We start from the raw sequence: 17,986 nt of genomic DNA on the forward strand, positions 1-17,986 counted from the left end.
CGTGACTGCTCGTGAAGGAGGCAGTGAGAAAACAAGGGCATGGAGGTAAGAAAGGAGGTAAAGAAAGGGGGGTGAGCATCCCCCTGTGATGCCCCCTGCCAGCCCGCTGGGCAGCTGTTGCGGATTCCTGGGGGACGCACTGACAAAACATGGCAAAGGCAGCTGCGGACAAAAACAGTCAGAAAAGGATTTGCCCTGGGTTTATCCTTGTTACTCATTGGGGTGGCTGCTGGAAGTTTTACTGGAACTAACCTTCATGAAATATGTGGCTGTTTATTGACATTTATGTTAGTGAGGTAAAGCAATGTTCTCCTTTGAGGAAATGCAAAATAAAGCCCGCTCTATTTCTCTGCAGGGTGCCTAACTGCTGCAACTGAGACTGTACTCTATAGTGTGCTAGTAAACTGCTAGTAGGACAATTGTAAGTAGTGTTGGTAATGCTGTGTCCCCATTCTTGCAAAATCCTAACTGTCTAAAAAGTATGTTTGGCTTATTATCTTTCAAGAAGTCATATTGAACCTCTTAAATGAGCTATTTACCTTCTGATGCAGCAGCTGGTTTTCCTCTGACTCTCCTATCTGTACTTTTGGCAGTGTGATTTCCAAACAGTGAAGACTAGATAAAGTATGTTCACATGAAGTTCTGCTGTGATGTGGATTGATGCTGCTGAAGTTGGTGGAGATACCGAAACTGAAAACACAAGTCGGTCATCTATAATCAAAAGTGACAGAAGGGATGAAGAAACACAAGTATTTACAGGGCCACTTTTCCATCCATGTCTTTTACTCACATTACGAGTTTAAACTGGTCTATCTTTCCAGTTCACAATATGGCTCATCTACCCGGGAGACACGTTGACAGTAGGGATCAGGAGAGCCATTGGACATGATGGTAAGAAGGAACAGAGGGCTGGCAGCATCTCCTAGTTAAGACACCTCCAAACTCTGCACCTGGTTTTTCCCTACATCCCAAAGAGCCCAGAGGGGCCTCATGGAGTGCTACAAGGCTCTACATTTTGCTGTGAGGAGGAGGGGAGGGCCTGGACCAGAAGTCACCCCATGTCATTTGCTGTAGATCTGTTCCTTATCTGTTCCTAAAAACTGCCAAGGATGCATTTAGTACAAACCAGGGGCAGCCCCTACACACAGAAGGTGCCGTTCACACTGGGAGGCAGCCACTCTGAACTGGGTTGCAGCAAGGGGACGGTCTCATTGGTGGTACTTCACATTTGGCACGCTGCTCCCCCCTACCTCACACCTGGGTACCCAAGGAGATGTTCTCTGAAATGACCTGCACATGATTCAGGTCTTAAACAGTTTAAGAAAAAGACCTTAAATGAATGCATCTTTAAGATGGAAACACATTTAAACCAGAAAGAAACTCAGAAAGATAATGAAAAACGTTCCCCCCCGTCCTTTTCTATACCACATCAGATTGACTTATCCTCTGTTATGTGGCTTTACTTTGAAACAGATCACTCTCATTGCAACACGTTTAATGCTGCCAGCCACCACATGGTTATTTGGCAGCTATTTAAAGCTCAGATCATATTACTCTGTCGCAGCGCTAGGCACCCATGTTCCAACTGGTATACAACTGATCTAAAGAGAAATCAGCTTCAGGTTTTGTTCTCTGAAATTAAATGTGACGGCATGATCTTTATGATCCTTTTTCCCCCCTTTTCGTCTTTTTTTTTTTTTTTTTTTGGTATGCATTATTACTTTTTGGAACAGCATTTTGCTAGCACCACAGGGGAAATTCAGTTAGGTTGTCAGCCTGATATAGTGTATTATCAGACACGTTAGCTTTTCCTCCCTCTTACATTTGCTTAAGAGCTTATAAACCACAGAGAATAAAAAGTGCTAAATAGAATGAAATGACCTGTCAAGGGTAGATATAGTATTTGTGAATGACTTAAAAAAATTCCACCAGCTTCAAGCACTCCAGTCTCACTGTCTGCGCTATCTTGAAATTTGGCCTCTTTCTTTTTCCCCCAAGTAAAGCACTTTGATGGTCATTGATCTTTGATGATTGCTTCTTGAAAAGGACTAATTTTGTCTTCCCATATTCAGTCCAGGACAAGATTTTGTAGCAGGAGAGGATGCCATTATGAGATTTGAAATAGATTTGAATCCTGCTCTTAATATAATGAGCCTAATCTTGAATTTTACAAAACATTGAACAAAGTCAAGACAAGCGACTCCCAAGAAGAATTAACCAATAAATTCTTTACACTGCAGAGAATTTAATTATTTTATTAAAGGAGAATAGGAGAATTTTCCAGTGGAAATAAAGTGACTGATCTCATACCCAGGTCATTGTTAACCCTGACACATATATTAAATTGAGGAGCTGGGGTGATCAGCTTGCATTTAACCTCTCAGGAAATGTGGGATAGTGCTTATCCAGAAGCTCCAGTAGGTATTGATTAGGAGACTGAAGTTTCATATGTAATCCTTTCGCTCCTTTTTTCTAAAGTCCTATCCGTGTTGTTCATCATCATCCATGCGTGTGTGTCCCCCACCCCCAGCAATTACGTCAAAACCTTTTCAGGGTTTAAAGCTTTGCCCTGAACTTTAAATAGCAGCTTGCTAGTCAAAGTGCTATGAACAGTATATTCCTATATGTTCCAGGACTAGCGCTAAGATTATAATGTAACTTGTTTGTTTGGCATGTACATCACATAATCTGGTACAAGAGGGCTGCTTTTGTGCACCGCATGCCTCGAGGAGCTGGTGTGCCGCTGCCACGCACACAACAGTCCCGGACATGCTGGTGCTGAGATGAGCCTGCACAGCTACGTGAGCTGCTCCAGGACCCACACCGGGGTCCAGACATGGGAAGATAGAGCTTAAAATGCCGTCTCTGGAGAAGTCTATGTAGCAGCATAGTGTGGACATACCAACTGGCTCCAACAAGTTAGCTTGAGTACTGGACTCTGCCACCTGATGGTGACCGTGCTGCGATGTGCAAGACAGAGCTGGTCAAGGAGAGAGGAGGAACTGTAACCTGGACTGTCCTCTCTGCCTTAGCCACAGAAATAAGGCCCAGTGTGCCAGTACTGTGGTCCCATCACTGTAGCCCCAAATGCTTGTTTTGTTCTTGAAGCTGAACAATACACCATTCATTTGTGGGTTTCCCAAATGTTAGCTGTGTCTGAGGAAATGGGCCGGGTGGGATTCAGAACAGAACATGATATGGGTAGGTTGTTGCTCTTCAGCTGGATTGATAAGAGTACTGTATAGAAGTGGTGCAGAGCTTCATAGTTCCTTGGAAGACATTTCTGATAGACTAATAACCCTCTGTATCTACAGAGAATGCAATCCACAGGAGGCACTTGCTTCTAGTTGCTTTCAGAAAAAAACCCTCTAGCCTGATAAAAAAAAACCAACTCCTATCAGCTTAGTTTTTCTAGCCCTAATGGAAATCTAGTAGTACCTTACTGCACGAACAGTCCCATAAAAGTCTGTCACAAGGTAATGACATACACACTCAAATACAGGATGATGACAGCTGGTTCTAGTACATGAGACCCTCTTGTAAGTCTAACCTGTGATTTACCTAGTAGGAAAATATTTGGATAACCTTTCTGCAGTAAGAAGCATTACTTTGTAATTCAGATGTATGGGAATATTGAGTAATTATATTCCAATTATTAATTGCCATAAAAAGGCATGTCTGATGTTTTTTCTCTGCAGAAAAGAACCCCAGCAAATTCCATGCCTATTTGAATGACAGTGAAATACCCTTCAGATTGCCCTTGGTAATCTGTGCCCATATCTCCACTGCTCCAGCGAAACGAGCACATCCCTTGAAGACTCTGCATGAATCAGCTCTGGGCTCTTTAATTTAATAAGGAGCTTCTGCACTCAGAAAGGGAGGAAATTCATGAACTAGAGAGACCAAAGTAGAAACCCCAGTTAGAAGCTAATGCCCTACATCTTGGTATCTGAAACTCTTTGATCAGTTGCATGCTTGGGTTATTTGGTCAGATCCTTATTCCAGCACAAACACACTGCCTGTTCAGTTATCGGCTGCACATCTAGACATAGGGATACCTTTAGATGCAAGAGTGTCTAAAAATTGCTCAATAATAGAAAAAGACAGGGCCCTGAGAGAGGGATTTAACAACTACCTGTTCTTCCAGCCTAAGACAAACGGTTAGCAAAAACAAACTCTCACCTCACAAGACAGGGATGCCTGCCAACTTCTTTCTCTGTGAAAAAACTGCAACCTGCATCGCTTTTATAGAGATTTGTATTTGCTGTTTAGTTTAAAAGGGAACACAGGTAATAGCCACATCACCCCTGTGCAAGCCATTACCCATATGTTGTACGCAGGACAGAAATCCCGTCAGCCGATGCCTACATCTGTCAGCCTGCTGCTGTTTACTCTCACTTGGTGATTCATAAAAGCAGGCTGGTAGAAGACGACAACAAAATTTTTGGAGAAGGGACGTGTAAGCCAGGGGTGTATTGCTGTGGCGAGGTCTGCCCCGCACTAAGGGGCAGGCCGGGCTGCGGCAAAACCGCGGGCTTTCCAGCGGAGCCGTGGGGCAGCGGGGCCGAAGCGGAGGAGCCCAGGTGGAGCCCGGGTGGAGCCCGGGTGGAGCCCGGGAGAGGCCTGGAGGAGGCCCGGGGGAGGCCCGGGCTGCAGGCAGTCGGTCGGGGGCTGCAAGGCGGCCGGCGGCCACCGGGGGGCTTCATTTCACCTCGAAAGGAGCTCTGCCGGGAGCTGCTTCCAGAGAAAGCGGCTCGTTAGCGCTAATGAGAGCCTGGCTTTTCTCCTCCCGTCGCGGAGCATTTGCTGTTAGCTCAGGTTTTATCCATTTAAAGGTATCTCGGCCTCCCTGTTTATTTCGGGGGTTTCACGTCTGTCGGCCTTCACAGCGTTGAGGCTAATACACTTAAGCACGTTTTACCCTTCGGAGGAGTCTTGCGTCAGCTGAGTAACAACAAAGGCCGTTTCTGGGGCAGGACAGCTGCCCCGAATGTTGTGCTAAAAGCTCTTTAGAGCCTACCAGACTCCTGTTCCCGCAGTGCTGCTCTACTTTTTGCTACAAACGGGTGCTTCAATAATTTCCTGTTAAATAATTAGCCGTGAGAGTAATACATATTAATAACTATAATACATGGGTTTTTTTAAACGCTTATATTCATTCATAAGATCTCAAAGTGCTTTTTAAATGAGGCCAGCACAATTAACCCTATTGAACCGCTGCTGTGAAGAATTTCCAGACGTGCTCATAACTGATGCTGTCACTGTGCATCAGCCGGGCAAACAGTCCCTTTTCTAACACCTTTAACCCAAGGCTGGAACCAAGAGCAAAACAGTGGGAAGCCTCCATATTAGATTAGGTTTTTTGTCACAGAAGCTGCTGCTGCCTTGAAAAGAGGAAGAAAACTGCCTGGAAGCATTTGGAAACTGCCCCGCTGTGGTTAAAATGGTTGGGGATCACTGAAGAGCTGAAATGAGGAGAAGCAGTACTTGGCAAAAACTGGAAGAGGTAGCAGTGAGAAGGAGAGCGAAGTTTCTTAAGTAACACGTAGCTTAGAGAGCTGTCACAGTTTTTGAGATAGGCTTCTGCCCTTCCTCAGAGAAAAACGTTCCCAGTGATCTGGAAGAGTGAGGGGGCTAAAGCCCTAAAAGGAGGCCTCCAATTTTAGAAATGTCTCTCCTCTCCATAATACCTCCATTTTTATAACATTTTCTAGGTATGACATTATACAAACTGCGTAACTGACAAATCCTCCGTTTGCATTAGATTTAAGTGACTTCCCTCCCATCACTCCTCACTGTTAAAAATACATTACAGAAATTACTATCCTGCCTAGGAAAATGTGTGATGACTCTGGTGTCTGTCGTTTATTTCTAAAACATTTTGGCACTTTTCCTGCCGGGTTGTCTTTTCCCTTCAGCTTCAAGTGGGGGAAGGGAAAGTGCAGGGTTAGGGCAAGATTTTTCAATTTCCCTGGTTATTGAATGCATGCATTGCAGCCCGCATGCCAGGCATGATGGGATCTAAACGGTGAGCAGGAGCAGTGAAATCCTCAGGAGGAAAGGCGAATAGAAAGCACAGAGAAGCCACAGTTTGGGCTGCCATAAGAATGGCCGCATCAAATTGGACCAAAGGTACTGGCCCAGGATCCTGTTTTCCCACAGTGGCCTGTATTTACAGAAGGACTGTCAGCAAACAGCAAGTGGAACATAACCTTTCCTCTCGGAAGAACTTTCAGCTTCTGCAAAGGAGACAAATTCACCTCTGCTTTCACCTCCTTGCCGCATGGGCTAAATCTGGCCCTCCGCATCCAAACAACCCTCCGATCTCCTTCGCTCCTTTCTCCCACAGGCCTCCGGCTGACGGTCCAGCGCTGCTTCTCAGGGGCTGCTTGCGCAGGGCGTTTCTGAGCGTTAATCACGCCGCAGAGATCCGTTTTCCCTCTGATAAGAGCCCGGCTCAATTTGCAAGGAAAGGAAGGGAATCAATCTGCCTGATTGCCGTAGACCCTTCATTTTGCACTCCGCAGCCCCTCGCCAAGTGGAGCAGCGGGGGTGTCTCCGCTCAGTTGCTCCCAGCAGGTGTCACTATGGAATGGGAAAATGCAATTCCAGGGCCGGGAAAGGAGCCTGGGCTGCAGGCAGAGCATCCTCTGACACTGCCACCGAGGTAGTGTGCCGCTACGTTCAGGAAACTTTCATAATTAGATCTGAAACAGATGTGCTGCTGCCCTCGGCTTCTCCCCTTTTTTCCCCTCCATTGCAGCAACCCTAACAGAGGGTCAGAGGAGTTTTTCTGATGTTTTAAAACATTGCTTAGCAATGAAGAGACACCTGTCTTCATGGATCACTACCCTGTGCGGTAACACAGCACAATAACGTGTAAAGTTTCCAGAACTGTTGGTAATTACTGATAAGCCCAGTTCAGCTCTCAGTTACATACAAAGCTGAGTAAACAATGGGAGGAAAAAATTAATTAGAGCCCATGTTTGCTAAAGCTGGCTAGCGATTCCATCTGATCACGTTCCTGCTCCTTTTATTCCCTTTGCACAAACATTTGGGTGGTCAGGTTTTGCTGGCACCTAGGTGTGCAGGAGGAGCTTTTGTCTGTGCAAATAGTTCATCTCTCGCAGGACATGGGCCCTTCTGGTGAGCACTTGCCCATGATCTGCCCTTGTGTTTGCAGCTGGGAAGGTGTTTGGAAGCCTGGGGAGGTGGAGGTTAAATGGGCACCTCTCCCAAGCAATACTGGGAGTGTCCACATCAGCAAGAGCAATGAGGGAAGAGAGGAAAACCAGGAATGGGAGACAATGGGAAGGACACTCATCTGGAGACACTTCACATGTGTTTTGACCCCAGAGTACTCCTATGCAGTATGTCTTCTGTGACAGTAAGCACAGCCGACGTGAAGCGGCAGAGGGGAATTCAGCATCTCACAGGAAGCTTCTCTTAGGCATGCTCTGGACATACTGGTGGCATGAACATTGTGCTTGGCTTGGATTGCCTTGCTTTCTGGGAAAACTAGGGTGGTCCCGAGTTTTGTCCCAGCCAAATGATAAGGCTTGATGAGTGTTACATGGAAGCTCAGTGCTGCATGGGCTGCTTGTCCCTCCTTGGTTCCTCATCAGGGACTGGGGCAACTTCTGACTGTTGCAGGGGACTGAAGGTGTTAGAGGGTGTTGCCAGGGCTCTAACAAGCATGTTCTCCTTCATGATTGATTGAAGCCCCTCACTACGGTAGTTCTGATTTACTAATGTCAACGCTAGCCCAGTCTTGAGAAAGTGGTCAGATCAGATGACCCCCAATGTCCCTTCCAACTAAAATAACTCCATAATTCAGTGAATGTGAGGTCACATTTACTTAGCTATGTCCTTGAGCAGAGACCTTATGTTTTCTGCATGCCATTTACCAGTTTTATGCAGTGGCAATGCCTGTTCTTCTGCTTTGCCATTCTCAGAGATCAGGAAGGCTGAATGTGACATCTCCTCAACTGATTAGAAATCTGGTGTACATCTTTCCCTCTCCTCGGATAACTCTGCAGGTGAGCACCATGACTAGTCAAGGATGAACAGGGAAAGGACTTCAGTGCCCTCAGCATCATCTCCTGCCATGCTCCATTCCCTGAAGTCCTCCTTCAGAGTCAGGGCCTCAGTGATTTCTTCAGATTCAGCTCCAAAGCATAGAAACCAGGTCAGGCAATCATGGGGATGGCTTGATGTTTTGCTGGCAACGAACAGTTTGGTGAGACCTGGCATCTGCTTAGACTCATGATGTGTTTCTCCTCTCATGAAGAAATGATTGGCAGATGGATCCATAAAATCCTGCCGTGAAGTGCAACCCTTTTATTGGTGGTGTTTGTGCCCTGGTGCGCAAAGCTGTGTTTTATGGGGTGCTGGGAAAGGCTCTCACTATTTGAAGTACCGTTAGGAAAAAAAATCATCCCTATGCTCTAATTTTTGTTTATTCTGAACACAGTTGCTGGATATAAGCCATTCTAATTAAACAGCAAACTTCTTTTGTAGAGAGCTCAGATGTTGAAATCGATGTCAAGCGTCACATGAGTCTGTATCATTTGCACTGATCTTTCTAAACTGCCGGCATAGAGAAGGAGTAGCAAAAAAACTCAACCTCAAAACCAAAGAACAAGCTCCCCAGATCTATTTACTGTTGCACTTCAGTTGTCCCCAGGGTCTCCATGGAATTTACAAAACCAGGAGCAGAGCCTGACACAGGGTGTCAGCTGGCAAATGTGGGGGTTACTTGGGTGTCAGATAAAAATTCATGTAGCCAAGGAGAAGAAAGCCTCCTTCCATATCCAGCACAGCCCTTGGAAATCAGGGCTCAAATTTGGTATGCAATGAGCACATGCTCTGCAACTTGTTCCTCATGCGTAGGTTACAGAGATGATGCTACTTTAACCTACAGAGTTGCACCGAATGTCCAGCAGAAGACCCCGAGACACTTTGCTAGTGGTGCGGGAGGGTCTGGGACATCAGCCAAACGAGCTGCACACACTTGCTCGTACTCAATTAGCAGGTTCAGGCTGCGTATGTAATCCACACTGCCTACAGTGCCAAGCCACCAGTTGCCCTCAGCAGCTAATCATATAGAACTGAAAAGTACAGTTAATTAAGTAGGTACAATTTATTGCATAGTATGTTCTCTACATACAAAATGGTGTGCAGTATTCTGCTAGTGATGTAGGATGTTGCTCTCAGAGTTGTCCCTTATGGTCCTGGTCTCAGGGGACCTGCAGCTGGGGCTGTGGAGGCCATGACTGGCACCAAAAATATTATATCTTCTTACTAGTCTTGGAGTCTGGACTTGTGATGGTGTTTCTTTGTCTACCTTTGCCATCACTTGCCTTCTAAACTACGATCCCAAAGAAGATCTACAACTGTAGTTCTTTGCTGTTGGAAAATAACAGTGTGGAGGGCAGTGGATGTGACGAGAAAGGTCACTTTTCTAGGCTAGCATCAGGATTTCTTTGGAAGCTTCATGCCAATTGCTCATGGTCTTCCCCACCAGTGTTCATTCAATGCACTGAAACACCACGGAGTAGTCTAATGCAGCGATTCTGTGTCAGCATTAGTTGTGCACAGAGGCAGAGAGCTACGACTTCTCAGTACAGGGGATGTATGGGAAATGCTTTGCAGATAGAAAGGGGCTTGTTTTATAAGCTGCCAGTGAGTCGCCTTTCAGAGAGAAAAATGTTTTTTGGGCTGCGTATCATGTTGTTTGGAGGCAGATTTATGACAGCTGTGTTGTTAGTCAAGGGGTGTAGAGGGATGCAGTGAAACTTTGTAAGGACACTAAAAATCATTAAAGAAAAAACAAACCTGAAACAACACCAGAGTTATTTATGAATGATTGAGAGTAATCTGGAGGCTATTGTATGAATGAAACCTTGCTTTCTCCTCTGTCCTTGCTTGCTACAGTGAGATTTTGGCAGAATCTGCCATTTGTCTGGTTCAAGGTGAAATATCCATTTGGTTTTGAGGAGGAATCAAACATTTTTACAGCACATCTCATCTTATTTAAAGTGTTATTCTTGGGACGCAAAGAAAGCTTTTCTACCACAATGTAAATGAGGTGTAAGTCCACTGAAATAGACTCAGACCAGTCTAAGCAGAAACCAGAAAACAGTACCACATGTTTCTTTTAAAAAAGAAAGAACGAAAAAAACAACAAACAAACCAAATAACAAAAAAGCTGGAAGAGACAGTGAAAGATAAAGATGTATTTGAATGATCTGGTAATTATATGTACACCAAAAGCCATTCATTCATTTATCTATTCTTCCTTTGCCAGCATTGGCGAGCAGGCAGAAACGAGATTCTTCCAACCTTCTCTGTCATTTGCTGCTACTTTCATCTGTTTTCCAGTTTCAAAATCAAACACTTAGCTCTCGCTCTGCTATGGAGATTTGTAAGGGTTCTGTTGTGTTTCCTTCCTTGAGTTGGCTTCCAGTTCACACAGCAGTGGACAGGCCCAATGCGAAAGGTTAAATGATTAGTCCGTAAAACTGAATTATTACTTTCAGGAGAAAATAGAAGGTCGTGAATCCTGCATGCTTGGAATATCGCTTGCGGTGACGAGGAAGGCGCCTAGCTGTTAGGGAGGGCTGATGGACACGTGATGGACACAGCGACGTGCCACTTCTCTACCACTGGTATAGGGATAATTGCCCTACACACACATTTCAAACGTACGGAAGGGCAAAGTGTCTGCCCATAACAGTCTGTGGTTTGACTTAGAACAAAACACAACAACAATTAGGAGGGGAAAGAGAAGAATTAGGAGAGTAGTAATAAGATCACACAATAAGTAACTGCCTACATGCACAATTAGACAGTTCCAAGCCATTTTAAAGTGGAGTTGTGTGAATAATTGATTTTTCAGTTCACTGGTCAAACTGAAGAAAAAATCCATTCATTTTGGATTGACCTGAAACATAAAATTTTATTGGCTTTCTTGGCAAAATGAAAAAAAAAAAGTTTAAAAAAGTGATTTAGGGTTGAAGTCAAAGTTAATGGTTCATTTAGTTGGGGGAATTGAAATGCTCATTAAGTGCATTTTTAATTTAGAGAAGTTTAGAAATAACTTTTTTTTTTAAAAAAAAGGTTAAAATATTCTGAAAATATGGAAATAATTTCTCTTTTTTTGAAATAATCTTACCTTCAGTCAAAACTATTAGCCAAATCAAGCCAAAAAGTCAGGAAAAATTTTGATATGATCTGTTTGCCTAATACCTAATGACATTGGTTCCCTCTGTCCTTCCATCTTGCTCTCACAGGATAGTGCATTTGTTAGAAGAAAGATCTCAACCAACTTCTGAGGGAAATGATGATTTGATTTTTAAATGAGGATTTTTAACTCACTTCTGTTGGAGATGAAGGACATAATTATAAACCCATTCCTCTGTTACAAAGCTACATTTACTAAGAAAATAATCAAGTGAAGTGATTCTGTAAGATTTTTTTTAAGGTAATATGTAAATAAGTAAATAAAGCTTGACAAATGAAGAAAATAGTTATTCTTAAGCAGTCCATCCGAACCACTACTGGTAAAATTACTAATTACCAGTCCTGAGAAATAAACCAGAATAAAATAATGTGCAGTGTTACAAAGTCATCATTCCTGCAGCAAACTGGTGGCAACCGTGGGTGCAGAGGGGGGGTCCCATGTGGAGCCGAAAAAAGGGGAGATATGTGTCTGGTCACGCTGGCTGCCTGGGTGTCAGCTCCCAAGGCTGAATCTCTCATTTTCACTCACTAGGGAAAAGCTGGCATGCCTTCTGTGGGCTGTGCTTTCGAGGTCGCTCGTCTTCCTGCAACAGTTCAAGTGTCAAAGAAGGAGCAGAGGCTATTTCCCAGGATCCTGAAAGGCAGCCATCACATGGGCCCTGCGGAAGGTGCCTGGCAAAGGAACAGGGTTTAGCGATTGTTTTGGTTACCAGCAGGTCCCTTCCTCCCAGCCCCTTATATTGAGGATAATTTTTTCTTATAAATACCATCCACTCTTTATCAGTCCTTCTCTCAAGAAGTGTGCTTTATTTTTGCATGTCATACTTTGTACACACTTTAAAATTACTGAATGGGCTACTTCTACTAGCATTAGAGTAACTTTGAGCAGGAAAAGGAGAGAAATGGTCTAACATTACCACCCTTCCCACATCCATCTCTCAGCATCACCGAGCTGGTGTATTTGGTGCACGGGGCCTCTGCCTGGCTTGGGGAGGAGGGATCTTTGCTTGGAGGGGACTGTATCCACCTGTCCGCACGTGGGCTCGGCACAAGAGTACAGGCAGTTATTTATGGCTCTGAAGCCTAAGCAGCTATTCAAAATGAAGACACCTTGATCCAGTTAGGTTATGGAAAATAATGGGCCCTACACATGCACTTTGATACATTTGCTTTTCTTTTGATTTGGCTGAAAGCCTCTTGCTCTCTGTCTTTCCTCTCCCTACTGTCATTTCTCTTTTTTCTCTTTCCATCCCCATTTAAAACCTGACTTAAAGAGTTTATGAAGGAGAACCAGGCCCCAGCACAGCCATTGATCTTATGGCGAGCAGGTTTCTGCCCGTGTCAGTCTGTCCTTTGGGTGCTGCTGAAGCAATCAGGCAATTCATTTATTTTATATTAAAACTTTATTAGGGACGACCAATCTTGTTTTTCTTCATGTGTTTCTCTTTTCTTCTCCAGAAAAAGGGAAAGAAACAGTCACACCAAGCTGTATTCATAAAGCAATTAATAATGATAAAAATAACTTCATCACTGTCATTAATGACCATACTCTGATACTCTTTTTCAGGTGATAGATCACCTTATCATGACTTCTGTGGGCCCCTGTGCAAAAGAAAGAAAAAAAAAAAGCTTCTCATGATGTATAAAGAAATTGAAACCTGTTTATTTATGACTGGATAAGAATGAGCTGCCTCATTAATGTGGTATAAAACGGGTATAATTCAGCATTCCATACAATCCTCTGTGACGTGTTGACAGGTGCTGTCATGCACTATCACTTTTAGGTTATTGCACTCTAATAGACTACAATTATAGCTCATTTAATATGATATGACAGTGGGAAAGCACGTGTGAGGTTAAAAGCAGTTACACTTACAAAACAAGCTGGTGGCAACGGGTGCAGCTACAGGTAAATATTGCAGGGGCAAATCCCCTTTCCACCATCACAGGGCCCAAATCTCTGTGGCTACAGGTCTTATACATACGGTTCTTGCAATGAAACATTTGTGTCTAGCCACTTCCTCCCATTTTCTCTTATTTTCCCCACAAATGCCAATATTACTGCTTTCAGTTGTGCCTCCTAATGTTGCTCCAACAGTCGAAACCACAGCAGGGGGTGGAGTAGGCTTGAAGAAAAGCCGAAGCTCTAAGTAGCACAAGATTTATAACAGTTGGCAGGCCAACATCTCATCTCATACAAACAACTCGGTTTCCTTTTGGCGGCCTGCTGTGCCACTAACAAGGCAGGCTACAAAATTCACCCACTGGGTGACGGGGGAAGGCAACGCGAAGCACACACCAGCATTGTTTTCGTATGGTAAGAGAGTGGCAGAAAAGTTGGACCTTGCACTTTGGTTTCACTCATTAAAGGGGAAAACTGCAGAACTGATGCTGGATAGAAATATTTTTAACTGGTTAAAAAAAAAAGTCCCCTTGGGGAGGTTAAAGATTTCTCAACAACATTTGCAACCCAAGCATTGCAGGGTTTCGTCAGGGCAAGATTCACACTGCAGCTGTGTAGGTAGTATTATAAGCCAAAAAGATGCCAGCTAGTCTGTATTTTTGTGTAAGCCATATACTAAAGTGAGTGGCTTTGCTACTTTCTTGCTTGATATGTATTTCAGATATTGTTTTAAGTGCTGAGGTTGTAGCTGTGCTTGCACACTGAGCAACTGTAGGATATACTCCTTCTGGGAGCTGCCATGCACTTAAATTCAAGGGTTTAAATATAACAGCCTAGAAGCTGACTCGGTGTGATGTTTTCAGAAAACCAGCTTTCTGGCCCATGCAGCCGTGGTGCCTCGACAGCTGGGTCACGCCATATGGGTCAGGATGCTGCCTCTCTGTTTCACGCATCTACGGAGCTGGAGTAACGCTCCTGAACCGGTTCCTAATGAAACATCTCCTTTGCATTACAAAGAACGCACTTGTTCCCTGAAACTCTTTCCCCATCAGCAGCAATCATACGCTTGGCATACCTAGTGGAAGAGTACACGCAGCCTCCCCTCCTCCTCCTCAGCAGCACAGAAGGCTCAGCATGGTGAGCCATCCATCGCCTTCCTCCCTCCCTTCCGGAGCAGCCGCCTTTCTCCTTTAAAATTCAGTTTTCCCTGCTGCTCCTCACACCTTTCTGAACCTCCAGCTCCCACCATGTCCTCTGTGTGCCTGCTCCGGCTCCTGCCACAGGCTCAGTGAAGGGGAAGGGAGGTACCTCTCAGGTCAGGTCCATGAGTGGGCTGCTGCTCTTCTGCCAGTGGGAAATGATTTTCAGCCAGCCCGGTGTGCTCAACAAACCTGGGTATTCTGACCACAGCTAATTTTCAGGGGAGATGCCTATGCACACTTGTTGCTATGTCCTGTGGACTTGCCAAAAGGATGCGTACTGTGGCCGTTGTCACGTACAAACCCCGTTAAACTAACTGTGCCCTGTGGTTCTTAAGGAGATTACAGTGCTATAGAAAACATTGTAAATAAGCCCCCTTGCTAAAAACTGTAGCATGCTATTTTGCATCTTTTTATGCTATTTTATGCCTCCATCCCAGGGGAAGAATTGAATTAATACAGCAGACTGGGGTGCTGGAGAGAAAATATGAGAGGTGCTGGTATCATCATGCAACACTTGCCTTTAATATTATTGCTAATTTGGGGCAGGACTCTGAAAAGCTCCTGCTACTCAGGGGAAGAACTTCCTCTGCAGAGCAGTGACACTTGGGATTCCGATCCCTTGGTTCCTTCTGTCAATCTCCCATTTAATGTCATGGTTGTTTTTAAATTCTCCTACAATAAAGAAAAAATTGTGAATATTAAGAGAAACAGGAATACTTTGTTTAGTAGCTCTTTGGCATTTGGAAATTAATTAAACCAAATAATATCTAAATATGTAGACTACATTCATTAGTAATAGATGCTTTCTAAAACAGTTGATCTCATGTCACAGCTATCAACCTTTTTCTTCATTGTTGTGATGAATCTCAAATCTGGTAGCCCTTTTTTATTTTTAAAAGTACTAAAATTTATTGCTTTAGTATACCAGTAATGTCGCATGGTTAAGGTCTACTAAGAAATTGTGAGTGCTAACATTGTCACAACAAAGTAAACTCTGCTATCCTGCAGGCTGAATGCTACAAACAGTAGCACCTCTACGCACCAAGCAATGCATATTGCTACCAAAAAATAAAATAAAATATAAAATTAAAAAAAATCCCAAACCAAAAGGAAACAAGATTGAGGCTGGAGGATCACAAAGCAGAAACCTTCACTTCTGAATTTTCTAGTTTTTTCCTGTTTGCCATGAAAAGTCATCCCTGTAAATTGAAGGACAGTTGGACTCAAAGCTTCTGCCCCTGATCAGTGTTTGGTTGGCAGGAACTGTATTCTCCTTGGTTTGGGTTGTTTGGGGTTTTTTTTTTCCATACCTGAATAAAGACTTTCTCGCCGAGTGGGGAGGTTGGGAAGGGGAATGAGAGTTAACGCTGCTTGAAATAAAACTCCAAGTGAATTTCTACAATGATCTTCTGGGGTCTCCTGAGGGATGCTGCAGATGGCATGTGGTCCTCCTGCCTTGGACTGCACCCAGCAGGCACCTGTGGATAGGCCTGGGGGTGGAAAGGAGCAGTGCCAGGGAAAGCATTAGACACAGAGGTTTTCTTTTCCTGCAAACTGGTTGCAAAACAGCACCAACAACAGAGTAACAAACTTTGGTGATTTTTTCACGTCTTTTAATACTTCATGCTTGCAATAAGCTGCCTTCATCCCCCTTCTCATCCTCACTTCCATAGCCCTGGGAAAGCAATTTATTTAGCATGCTTTGCTATGTACAGAAACTTCAGTTGTGGCTGTGTGGTTTTAGTCAAGTTTTCAGGAGTGAAACAATGTGTTTCACCCTGCTACTATAAAGTCATTTCTAACACATTTCATAAGTTTCGTTCTGAAAGAAAATGTCAAGTAGAGAATTCAAAGTCCTCTTTTTAGTGCCTTTCTTCATGAACTGCTCACAGTGGATGATGCCATAACCTCTACCAGTAACATGGAGTAATATGAAAGCCAGGCATTTGCAAATCAGCAGGGAGGTAGAGACCTAAAAGGCTTTTTTGTTTTGTTTATAGTTTCAAATAAGGATGGTCAGGTCTTTGCAGGTTTTTCTTGGGTTTAGGCTCTGTATTGGTTTTGGCTTGAATAAAACCATGCTGAAATGGCAAGAATTATCTTTTCCCTCTTTCTTTGTTCCCAAGAGCTGTGATCTGTAGTTTTTGTATGTATCAAATATTCAGTCCTATGTATGTGTGAAAAAAAGGTCTGGTACATTAATGGTTTTGGTTTTTTAGACTACACGCAGAATTCTTCTATTTTGTCCTCACACAAGGAATACTTTGGTGGTTACAAAGTAATGAATAGAGGCATTGCATTTTTTAAAAGACTTTAAGATTATGGAACACTTTTGAAATCAGATTCTCTGTGAAATCAACATTTGTATTTTTATTCCTTCACATACTCACACTGAGAAACTGGGGATCTCATTAGAATTTGCCCAGTAGGACACAATTCTCTTCTCTCTTTCTCTCTGTCTCTCTTCATTCTTTCAATTTATCTTTATTTTTTCCCCTCTCACTTTTCCTTCCTTCCTTCCTTCCTTCCTTCCTTCCTTCCTTCCTTCCTTCCTTCCTTCCTTCCTTCCTTCCTTCCTTCCTTCCTCTCTCTCTCCCTCCCTCCCTCCCTCCCTCCCTCCCTCTTATCTCTCTCCTCCTTTTCCCTTCCCCTTCCCCTTCCCCTTCCCCTTCCCCTTCCCCTTCCCCTTCCCCTTCCCCTTCCCCTTCCCTTTCCTGTCCCTCTCCCTCTCCCTCTCCCTCTCCCTCTCCTCTCTCTCCAGCAATTTTCAAGATAAATCCTATCTTTGCAAATTCATAACTGACAGGGCTGACAACTAGAATATTTACTGGAAAAACAAGAATGCACAGCAAGACTTCATGATTCTCTCTCTCATATGTATTTCTTTATAGGGTGCATTCTGCAGTATTTGGTGCATGTGTCAGTGGAGATGAAAAGATACTTTACAGGGAAACTGAAATCTATTTCCAATGACATTACTATAGCATGAAATGGAATACTACGAATGACAGTCACTCAGATTTCCATAAATGCGGCTCCTCTATAAGCAAAATTCTGAAGTGATTTTTATTTCTAATGTCACCCTTGGAGGCTCTGCAATGTCATCCTCATTTTCGTCACAATAATTATATTTAATTTTGGGGTTTGGTCTATCAGAGGTCTACAAATTTGTTTCATCAGTTAACACTACTCATTTGTCAAAAACAGGCAAGAAGCCATGATTTCCATGTTTCTCTTCTATACTGTATGGGCATTCTTTAATGGTTAAAGTGCTATCAGTAGGGGAGGAAAAGAGAAAACATCTTTTATGAGTCTTTCCCAGTGAACACAACAGTCTTTGTCTGCCTAGTGTGGTAGGCCAGCTGAACCTTGCATCACATGAAGACCTGAATACCTCCCAGTCAAAAAAAAGCAGCTTCCCCAGTGAGAGCAGAGTAGTCTCCTAAGTTTGAAGTGTGTGCCTGTGGGAAGCTAGATTTAGGGAGTTTTCATTAGCAGCAAGTTATGTAGAGTTTCAAAATGGAATCAATGAAGTAAAATCAACCTTCCAAGTCCATTTCAGGCTTTCTTTTTTATTATTTTTTTCTCTTTGGACATAAAACACTTCAAATAAAAGTTCTATTAATAAAGCTCTAAC

The sequence above is a fragment of the Balearica regulorum genome, chromosome 1 (assembly GCF_011004875.1).
Source record: "Balearica regulorum gibbericeps isolate bBalReg1 chromosome 1, bBalReg1.pri, whole genome shotgun sequence".
Taxonomy (NCBI): domain Eukaryota; kingdom Metazoa; phylum Chordata; class Aves; order Gruiformes; family Gruidae; genus Balearica; species Balearica regulorum.